General features: G+C 44.5%; 1 non-coding gene across 1 annotated transcript; it reads right to left on the bottom strand.

Moving 5' to 3' along the window:
• Positions 1-1534: 1534 nt before the first annotated feature.
• trnas-aga (transfer RNA serine (anticodon AGA)) lies at positions 1535-1616 on the bottom strand. The gene has a single exon. It is a non-coding gene; the product is annotated as a tRNA-Ser (tRNA).
• Positions 1617-11102: the final 9486 nt, after the last annotated feature.

The following is an 11102-nucleotide window of genomic DNA, read 5'->3' as shown; positions in this document are numbered from 1 at the left end:
AGTTGCATCAAGACACTATTCAAAAGGGGCACAACACAATGCAGCACACCAGAACTGCAAAAAGTGGAAGAGGAACACCTATACAAGGTATTCGCCGAAAACGGATATCCTCGCAATTTTATCAACAGATGCGTAAGGGATAGACCACGGAAAGAGGACATGCCACAACCCAAAGGACTAGCCACACTACCACACATCAAGAACATCTCCAAACTGACAGCCAGACTACTGCGACCACTAGGACTCTTAACAGCACACAAACTAACAGCCACACTCAGACAACAGCTTACCAGGACTAAGGACACGATATCCAACATGAGCAAAACTAATGTAGTATACAAAATCCCATGCAATGACTGCACAAAACACTATACCGGACAAACAGGAAGACAGCTAACGAACCGCATCCAGGAACATCAACTAACCATGAAACGAAGCGACCAACTATGCATAGTCGCCACACACACAGACGACAAGCAACATGAATTCGAGTGGGACAACACTACTATTATAGGGCAAGCCAAACAAAGAACAGCCAGGGAATTCCCAGAAGCATGGCACTCATCCACAAACTCCATCAACAAACACATCGACTTGGACCCAATATACCAGCCACTGCAGCGGAGAGCTGAAACTGACAACAGGAAGCGGCAAGGACAGGCCACCATAAATGCCGCACGAAACACCACAGAAGCGCTTCACAGGAGGTTCCCAAGCACTGAGGATGCCACCTAGACAGGGGACGAAACGTTTCCAACAAAAACTTCCAGCTCGGCGAACAGAAACACATAATTGTCTTGAGTGTTCCAGAGTTTTTCATTGTCCCAGAGTCCAGATGAAGTTTGCATTCCTCACGTACGTGAGCGAGAATGACTTCAATGTCTCAGATCAGTTCCTGTCCCGAGAACATCAGAGTCAATGTCCCGTCCTCTACTCGGTCCGACAGTTCACACTTCTTCATTCTCCTCTGATTCCATTTCCCAAAGAGTTTCTCAAGATTTACAAAGCTGGAGCCTAAATTATATGGTTTGCTTCCTAAACATTTTTTCAACTGCCAACTGACAATATTTTCACAGTGTCTCTTCACAATCCTCTGGCTTGCACCATGTCCAGGGATGAGAACTCCCGTTTGGTGGAGAGATTCCCGAGGCTGATGAGTTTCACTTTGGAACAAAAATGGTTAAGTGGCGATTTCCTGCGGTTTTTTCTAATGATGAGAGGGAGCGGTGGGGAATGAGCACTTTGACGAGCAGGAGGAAGTGTTGCCACTGACCCGAGTCAGAGAACAGTGGACAGGGATTAAAGGAATCTAATGAAAAGCAGCACTTCTGCTCAGGACGTTCAATAACAGCTGCAGAAACCCGATGTGTCGAGCAGTGTATCTGGAAAGAGAAACAGAGTTAATGTTTTAAATATGGAACATTTCTGATGAAGAACTCGAGTTTCCCAAGTCTAATCAAATTACCGGCCTGGTTCACAAAATAGTTTTTCTGAATTTTGAGCGATAATTGTACCAGCAGGAATGCATTCATAACGTAGTCAGCAGGATTCGAACCTACGTGGGGAAACCCCAATGAATTTCTAATCCATCGCCTTAACCACTCGGCCATGACTACAGATAGCTCAGGCGGGTTGAGCATAGACCAAATCAGCCGTAATCTCATTGAAAGCTCTCGCTGACTTGATGAGCGAAATGCTTCCATCTCCTTTCATACCTTTGCTGTCATTTGGAAGGTGCGAGACACCAATGTAAAAGAAGAAAAGCACAAAGGTAGTAAAAGATGTTTGCAGGCAAACTGAGTCAAAAATTTTTATTGAAAGGAAAATCACACTTGGCAATTTGCCATATCTCTTTGCGAACATGACCAGCAGAAGTAAGCAAAGGAGCTATTGATCTCAGTATTCTCGGACCTGAAGCAAACAAAATTTAGTGACATATTCATTTCTTTTTCTGGCGAACTAAATGATCTTTCCTGATGGTTACAATGAAAGAGATGGTTCCCAATAAGAGACAGAGATTAATTCGCATGTAGATATATTTCAATGGGACACGATTCATTTTCAGTCCCTAATTACCCCAGAGATGGAGGAGGTGAGTTACTTTTCTTCACTCTTCAACTCCTCAGCACGGAGGTACAAACATGAAACCGCTAGAGATGGAGTTCTTGAATTGGGAACCAGAGACACTGAAGAAACTAGGCTAAAGTGAGGACTGTAGATGCTGGAAACCTGACTTTAGATCAGAGTGATGCTGGAAAAGGACAGCAGGTCAGGCTGCATCCGAGGAGCAGGAGAGTCAACGTTTCTGTTGCCAGTCATGCTCCGCTGCACAAACAATTTTCGTTTTTGGCTCAGATTTCCTGCATCTGAAGCTATTTGTTTTATGTTTACCTTCATAATGTTTTGGACAAAACCAACGACCTGCCAGCATCGGAAAATCGGCAGACGTACTGGAACACCGATATGTTTGCTGAATAATACAACCATTCCATGAGCGGGAATACGATCCGAGCCACGGTGCTGAGAATACCGAATCCTCACAAGTAAATAACAAGAGAAGGCGATAGATACTATCGTACATGGTGTAAATAAAACACCCTGTCAGAACATTTTCGTTGCAGATTTTTTTCATATTGTCTTCGAAGATTTACAAAGTGGGAAAAGGCCATTCCGCCCGTGTGCATTGCGGCTAATCAGAGAGCCATCTATTCTAGTCGCAGTTTCGAACTTTGGCCCAAAGTCTCACGTGTTCTAATGTTTCCAGGTCAAATGTCAATGAGGTTATCCTATGTTCTTACATGTCACAATAATGGGACAGAAGTATAACGAATTGTAACTCTTTTGAGGAACTCATGCTCATTTTCACCCACAGAGGGAGACACACCAGAAGATACCGCCAAACAGACGGAAGTGTCCGTTGTGGAGAGCTGGAATTTGAAATGGACAATAGGACAAATGCAGGCTTTTCATGCGGAAGCACAGTGGCGATGTCCCGAGAAAACTTGACAGGGGAGCGTCAAAGTATACCACGGTTAAAGCAAAACACTCCCCGTCAAGCCAGGTAGGCCTCGAAACTACAATCTTCTGATCCGAAGTCAGACGCGTTCTCCATTATGCCACTGGCCCAAGTGAAAGGCTGGCGATTGGCAGAATGTCGATATGTAATGCCATGGACTTTCACGGAATCAGAATTAAAAAGGTGAACAAGCACCGAAGATACTCACCAACATTGCTTCACTTCGAAGTTTCGAATTTGTGAAGCAGTGCCTTTCACTGGCAAAGGAGAAACATTTGTCCTCAGCTGCCTGCTTCAGGGTCGCGTCCTTCTCTGCTGGAAGTTTCCATCGTTTTAAAAACAGTCACGACGCGATTTCATGATCCACTCCAGTGAAAACGTGTCATGGTGTCGTCCAAACAAGACCCTGCAGAAACTCGGCGAGAAACCTCTGGTCATTTCGAGCTCAGGATGTGGAATTAGACGAGATGCGTGACACCTTCTTTGGCGCCGCCACTTCACTGAAATTAGCGGCTCAAAACGAGCCGTTGTAAACATCAGCCTGATTTGTACCTTCCTGCAGTGCATTTGCTAAACAAAATCAGATCGCTCCCATCCGGCCCAGCTGACTTATCTTTTTTCACACTCTGCAGTATTTCAAATATCTCTTCCTTGTGAACCTCAATCTCTTCTCGTCTAGACGCAAGGAGCTCTGCATCTTCCTCGCCAATATTTTCATTTTCTATAGCGAACACTGTCGAAAAATATTTATTTAGTACTTCCCCTATCTTCTCTGACTTCACACACAACTTCCCACTATTATCCTTGATTGTCCCAAATTTAACTCTCGTCATTCTTTTATTCCTGACATACCTATGGAAAGCCTTAGGGTTAACCCTGATCCTATCTGCCAACAACTTCTCATGTCTCCTCCTGGCTCTTCTCAGCTCTCTTTTTAGGTCTCTCCTGATATCGTTGGAACCCTCGAGCGCTCTAACTGAGTTTTCACATTTTATCCTAACATAAGACGTCTTGTTCTTCTTGACCAGGGATTCCACTTCCTTAGTAAACCACGGCTCACGCGTTCTAGATCTTCCTCCCTGCCTGATAGGTACATACTTATCTAGGACACACAGGAGCTTTTCCTTGAAAAGGATAAAGTGAGGTCTGCAGACGCTGGAGATCAAAGCTGAAACTTTATTGCTGGAACAGCACAGCAGGTCAGGCAGCATCTAGGGAACAGGAGATTCGACGTTTCGGGCACATGCCCTTCTTCAGGAGAAGAAGGGCATGTGCCCGAAACGTCGAATCTCCTGTTCCCTAGATGCTGCCTGACCTGCTGTGCTGTTCCAGCAATAAAGTTTCAGCTTTCCTTGAATAAGCTCCACATTTTAATGTGCTCACCCCCTGCAGTTTCCTACCCCATTCTACGCTTCCTAAATCTTACCTCATTGCATCGTAAATTCCCTTCCACCAGCTGAAACACTTGCTCCGTGGATGCACCTATCCCCTTCAATCACGAAAGTAAACCTCAGAGAATTGTGATCGATGTCTCCAAAGTGCTCACCTACTTCCGAATCTAAAACCTGGCCAGGCTCGTTACCCAGTACTAAATCGTAAGTGGCTTCGTCCCTTGAAGGCATATGTACGTACTGTGTCAGGAAGCCCTCCTGCACACACTGGGCCAAAAATGACTCATCTATAGTACTCGTACTGTAGTGATCCCAGGAAATATTTGGATATTGTCTTGAGTGTTCCAGAGTTTTTCATTGTCCCAGAGTCTAGATGAAGTTCGCATTCCTCACGTACGTGAGCGAGAATGATTTCAATGTCTCAGATCAGTTCCTGTCCCGAGAACATCAGAGTCAATGTCCCGTCCTCTACTCCGTCCGACAGTTCACACTTTTTCATTCTCCTCTGATTCCATTTCCCAAAGAATTTCTCAAGATTTACAAAGCTGGAGCCTAAGTTATATGGTTTGCTTCCTAAACATTTTTTCAACTGCCAGCTGAAAATATTTTCACAGTATCTCTTCACAATCCTCTGGCTTGCACCATGTCCAGGGATGAGAAGTCCCGTTTGGTGGAGAGAATCCCGAGGCTGATGAATTTCACTTTGGAACAAAGATGGTTAAGTGGCGATTTCCTGCGGTTGTTTCTAATGATGGAGAGGGAGCGGTGGGGAATGAGCACTTTGACGAGCAGGAGGAAGTGTTGCCAGTGACCCGAGTCAGAGAACAGTGGACAGGGATTAAAGGAATCGAATGAAAAGTAGCACTTCTGCTCAGGACGTTCAATAACAGCTGCAGAAACCCGATGTGTCGAGCACTGTATCTGGAAAGAGAAAGAGATAATGTTTTATCTATGGAACATTTCTGATGAAGAACTCGAGTTTCCCAAGTCCAATCAAATTACCGGCCTGGTTCACAAAATAGTTTTTCCGAACTTTAAGCGAAAATTGTACCAGCAGGAAATCATTCATTACGTAGTCAGCAGGATTCGAACCTACGTGGGGAAACCCCAATGAATTTCTAGTCTATCGCCTTAACCACTCGGCCATGACTACCGACAGCGTAGGTGGCTTGAGCATTGACCAAATCATTGTAAGCTGCCGTTGACTTGATGAGATCAATGCTTCCGTTCTCCTCTCCCACCTCTGCTGTCAATTGTCAGGTGCGAGACACCAATGTAAAGGAAGAAACACACAAATTTAGGAAAAGATATTTGCAGCCAAACTGAGTCAAAATTATTGATTGAAAGGACAATCCCACTTTGGCAATTTGCTAGATCTCTTTGCAAACATGATCAGCAGAGCTGATCAAGAGAGGTATTGATCTGAGTCTTCTTGGGCATGAAACAATCCAAGGTTAGAGACATATTCATTTCTTTTTCTGGCGAAGGAGCTGGTCTTTCCAGATGCTCACAATGAAATAGATTTTTCCCAATAAAAGACGGCAAATAAGTCCCATCTAACGCTGACACCATCGTGAGCGCTGCTGTTACACAATACCACAGAGTCAGGGTCAATTCCTGCCTCATGCAACTGAATGTGTGGAGTTTGCACATTCTCCCCGTGGCTGCGTGCACTTGCTCTGGTTTTCTCCCATAGCCCAAAAATGTACCGGTTAGGTGAAATGGCCGTGCTAAATTGACGTGGTGAATGGAGAGGAATGCATTTGGGCTGGGGCGGGTCGGTGTGGAGTTGCTGGGCAGAAGGACCTGTTTCCATATTGTAAGTATTCTAATCTACGGTAATCAATGGCCAAGGTATGACGCACGTTGTTCGATGTTGCATATATGACTTTTCGATTGTTTTTCTTCAAAGTTTCTTTACAATTGAAACGGGAGTGGAAGAAGGGAAATGAATGTCTCCCATAATTCTTGCCTTCTTTTAGCATTCACAGGCGGTATTTTTCCTGTATTTTTTTTTTCACACTGTGGTTACTGTTATTGTTCTTGTAAGCTACACCGGCTGGTTTCCTCTTTCCTCAATGTTCCTCATCTCTACCCAAACACATTTTCCATCCTTATCTCCTGAATCAATGTAATCTCTAACCATTGCATAATTGCCACGGAAACTGGGCTTTTCACACGCCTGTATATGTCATTTTCCAATATTAATTGATCGTTTACTGTGTTGCAATTGCGCATGTGAAGAAGAAAACAGCATAGAGGTAGGTGATCCTGGGTTTCAAACGCACCTAATTGCAGCTAAAACGCAGATTACTGCACACAATGCAATCACGGAAGCATCCACCGAATCGTCAGGAAGCACACAATAAGTACAATGTTGGATGTCATGTCAGGAACAGGACCAGAAACACAACAGAAATACGTCTCTTGGGTACTATTTTCTCAATGAGCTATCGTGTTTTACATATGTTCCATCGGGAGTTACCTCACACAAGGAAGTACCCAGTGCTGCAGACGGTCATATAATCCGGGTCCCAAGTCCCGGAGTCAGAGAGACTCAGTGCCCTGTGTGTACCTACAAGGAACAGCTGTGCATGGGGTTTATCGGGTAACTGAACTGCATGAATGCAGCTCGATGGTCGTCTGTCTGCTTCTCCTCTGTAGTTTTCTGTGCAGTCCCTGCGTGCAATCTTGTCAACTACGTTTGTCCGGCACAAGATGGGCATTGGTCGCTTGTCTCTGAGAGAGGCTGTTGGTTTATGTGTTGTCATAATTCCGAGTGTAAGGAGGAAACTGGTTGTCAGTTCCCAGAAACTGACTTTAATAAATGGAAGCGTGCTTTGTAACTTGCCGCGTGGCAGAGCCTCGTTGCGAAGTTCGTGCACTGCGAATCACGTTGCGGGACAATCCTACTTTGGCAAAGAATTTGTGTGGCAGTCACGAGTTGCCACGACCAGCTATCCCTAGTAGCAATACGGACAAATGGCAAGAACTACAAATTCGATTAGAGCAGCACAAGGTTAATGTGACAGGGCAAACAGAAGGCAGTCAGAAGATTTCTGGGTGCAGGGCAATCACCCAAGGTGCCTTTTCATATGAAAGTCTGTGCATCAGTAGAATCTGTAACCCAAGTAGTCTATGTTGGTTATTCATATTCCAGACAACTTGTGTTGTTCCCCGTTTATTCTGAAAGTGAATAGACATAGTTATCTCACCGTTATTTCGAAAGAAGATCCTGCATTGAATCTGTTCGACGTTATTTGATTCTGTGGTGAAAAGGTGGGCAATCGCGATGTGAAACGTTGCTATACTTTCATTTCCTTCATTACTGTCCTGGTGATGGAGAAAGGTGATCACCGGGGCATTGATGGCCTAATTTAATCATGGATACAATTGGAAATGTTCACTCTTATTGGTTCGTTGTTGTTCTGTTTTGTTTTATGATACTTGAGCACTTTCTGGGACTTGGCAATAAACTAAATCTCCAGTAGGTTTGGAATTGCCTCGCTGTTACTTGTGCGAGCGGTTCATGTCAGAGACGACTCACAGTGCATCACAGACAGCACTTAAGCTTCGGTGTGTCTGATCATGGTACTGCCTTTTCAGTTCTGATTCTGTTCCACGTTAAGAGCTGTCAGGTTTTGGATTCGCTGGAGAGGAAAATGGGTAATGCGATATGTGAGGTATTTTTCTTTAGCCAAAATCTTTGATGGCGAACTTGGGAAAGTGTCAAGAAGAATGGTCATTGGCAGCAAATATCCGGAAAACCTTCATCTCTGGATCGATTGGGCCCATCCACCCTCCGAACAAAATAGACAAACTCGCTGACTGAGTAACAAACATCAGGCGTTTTTTTTGCAAATGGTGTATTCAAACCGTTGCCGATGGCTGGAGCATCTCAGAGTTGTCGAGCATGGAAACAAATCCCGCGAGCCAACTTGCCCTTGCTAAACACATAACCGAAAGTAATCCATACATATCTCACAATATTTGTGCCTTATCTCTCCGGGGTCTTCCTGTCTATACACCCATTCAGATGCCTTTGAAATGTTCTGAGTGCACCAGACTCTGCCACTAAATGTGGCAATTCATTCCACACACAGAAAAGTTCTGTGTGAAAAACATGTGTCCCTCACATCCCTTTTAAATTTTTCCTCTCTCACATTAAATGTTTGCAATGTAGATTTGAACTTGCGTGTCTTGTGAAAAAGTGCTCCCTGACTATTTACTTTCTCTGTCTTCCTCATGATTTTATAAGCTTCTGAGAGGCCATATCTAAGCCCTGAAGCTCCTGGGAATCTGACGAAGCCTATTCAGTTTTGTTCTCATGTCCAAGCAGTGCAAACCGTGCAAATCCTTGTAAAGGTTTTCTAAACGTGCACTTGAAAGAAGTGTGTCCAGCTGCAGCACTTGCTTGACCGCGTGGTCACTCTGGAGCTGCGGGTGCACTCACTGTGGAGCATCAGCAATTCTGGAGAATTATGTTACTCCCAGGTGCTCAGGCCAGGGATGTCGCTCATCGGCTGGAGAGCATTCGAAAAGGGGATCGTGAACAGCCAGTTGTCAATGTGCATACAGGCATGAGATGAGGACCTGCAGGGAGAATTCAGGGAGCCAGGAGAGAAATTAAAAAGGAGGACCTCAAAGGTAGTAATCTCGCGATTAATGCCGGTGCCGTGTGACTGCCAGCGGAGAAATGAATAAAAAAAGGCACGATGAACACGTGACTTGAAGAATGGTGCTGCAGGGTGGGTTTCAGATTTGTTGGACCAGTTCTGGACAACGTGGGACTATAAGAAATTTGACGATCTACATCTGAACCAGACGGGAACGAATGTCCTTTCGGGAATTTTTGCGACTGCTGTTGGGGAGGTTTTATACTGTTGTGGCAGGGGGCTGGGAACCACAAGATTAAACAAATCGGCAGTGCGGTGGAAACTGGAAACGCTAAGAATCAGGAAGATAACATTAATAATGGGAAGATTAGGCAGAGAGCAGATGAATGCAAAAGAACTGGTGGCCTGAAATGCACCAAATTAATGCATGGAGTATAGACAGATGAACTTAGGGTTTAGGTTGATGCCAGGGAATATGACGTTATTGCGATCACAGAGATTTAGTTGAAGGAAGGGCATGGTTGGCAACCAAATGTTCTAGGGTATAGATGCTTCAGATGAGACAGGGAGGGAAGAAAAAGGAGAAGGAGTTGCATTGCTGGTCAGAGATGATATCATGGCTGTGCGAAAGGAGGACACCATGTAAGGCTTGGGTCGTGAGACACTATGGATGGAGCAGTGAAATAAGAAGGGTGAGGTTAGATTTTTGGGGCTGTATTACAGTGAGCGTGAGGTGTAAGAAAAACATAGTCAAACAGATCATGGAAAGACGTAGAGGCAATTATTTAGAGTTGATTGAAGATTTCTGTTTTCCCAACATTGTCCGGGATACTCTTAGCGTCAGAGGTCTGGATGGGATACCATTTGTAGGAAGCCTCCAGGTGAGTTTTCTGGAGTGGTATATCAATAGTCCGACGAGGGAATAGGCCATATTGGATCTGATATTGGGGAATAAGCCAGGGCTGGTGATAACAGTTGCGGTGAGTGATTTCTTTGGGAGGTGTCCAATATTCTGTAAGTGTTAGAATCCTCATTGACAAAGATCAGAGTGGTCATGAGGAAAGAGTACTATCCTGGGACAAAGCTAATTATATCAAAATTATGCAGGAGGTCGGAAATGTGAATTGGAAACAGCTTTTTGGAGGAAGGTCCACATTTCATACGTGGCAGGCTTTCAAAGATAGGTTAAATATAGTGCAGGGTAGGCATGTCCCGTTGAAGGCAAATGATTCGAAAGGCAATATTCGTGAACTGTTGATGACAGGACAATTGCACGACTCGCCAAGAGGAAAAGGCAAGCATGCATAACGCCTCGGCAGCCAAGAACATAATGGTCCCTGGAGGAACATGAGAAGAGTAGGGCAAGTCTGAAACGAGGAATGAAGGGGGTTAAAAGGGGTCATGAAACAACTTCGCGCTAGCACAATTGAGGAGAATCCTAAAGTCTATTATTCATATATAAGAAGTAAACGGGTAACCAGAGAAAGGATTGTTCCACTAACGGAAAATGAACGAAGGCTGTATGTCGAATCTGAGAGATTGGGTATGATTCTGAATGTTTATTTTGCATCAGTGGTCACTGAGGAGAGGAACATGGTGAATGTTGAGTCTAGAGTTAGACATTTGATTAGTCTGGATCATGGTGACATAAGAAGGGAAGCTGTGTTGGGCAGGCTAGTGGTAATTAATGTGGACAAATCCCCAGGAACGGATGGGATCTATCCCTGGTTCCTGATTGAGGTCAGAGAGGAAATAGTTGGGGCACTGGCAGATATCTTCGTGGCATGCTTCAGCACAGGTGAGGTTCTGGCTGACTGGAACGTTGCTCATATTGTCCCCTGTACAAGAAGTATATAGGGATATTCTGGATAACTACAGAACAATGGGCCTAACATCAGTGTTGGGAAAGTTGCTGCAGAAGGTACTGAGGGATAGGATTATTCATATTTACAAAATAATGTGCATATCAGTGAGAGGCATAGAGTTTTTCAGGGAAGTGCCCAAGTTGATAGATGAAGCAAAGGTTGTTGATGTCACATACATGCACTATAGTAGGGAGTTAGATAAGGTAACCAAATA

This window comes from Chiloscyllium plagiosum, unplaced genomic scaffold (genome assembly GCF_037043375.1).
Source record: "Chiloscyllium plagiosum isolate Xiang-an unplaced genomic scaffold, Cpla_swu_hap1 HiC_scaffold_47, whole genome shotgun sequence".
Taxonomy (NCBI): domain Eukaryota; kingdom Metazoa; phylum Chordata; class Chondrichthyes; order Orectolobiformes; family Hemiscylliidae; genus Chiloscyllium; species Chiloscyllium plagiosum.
The sequence above is the reverse complement of the archived record's forward strand: the minus strand, read 5'-3'. Positions and strand labels throughout refer to the sequence as shown.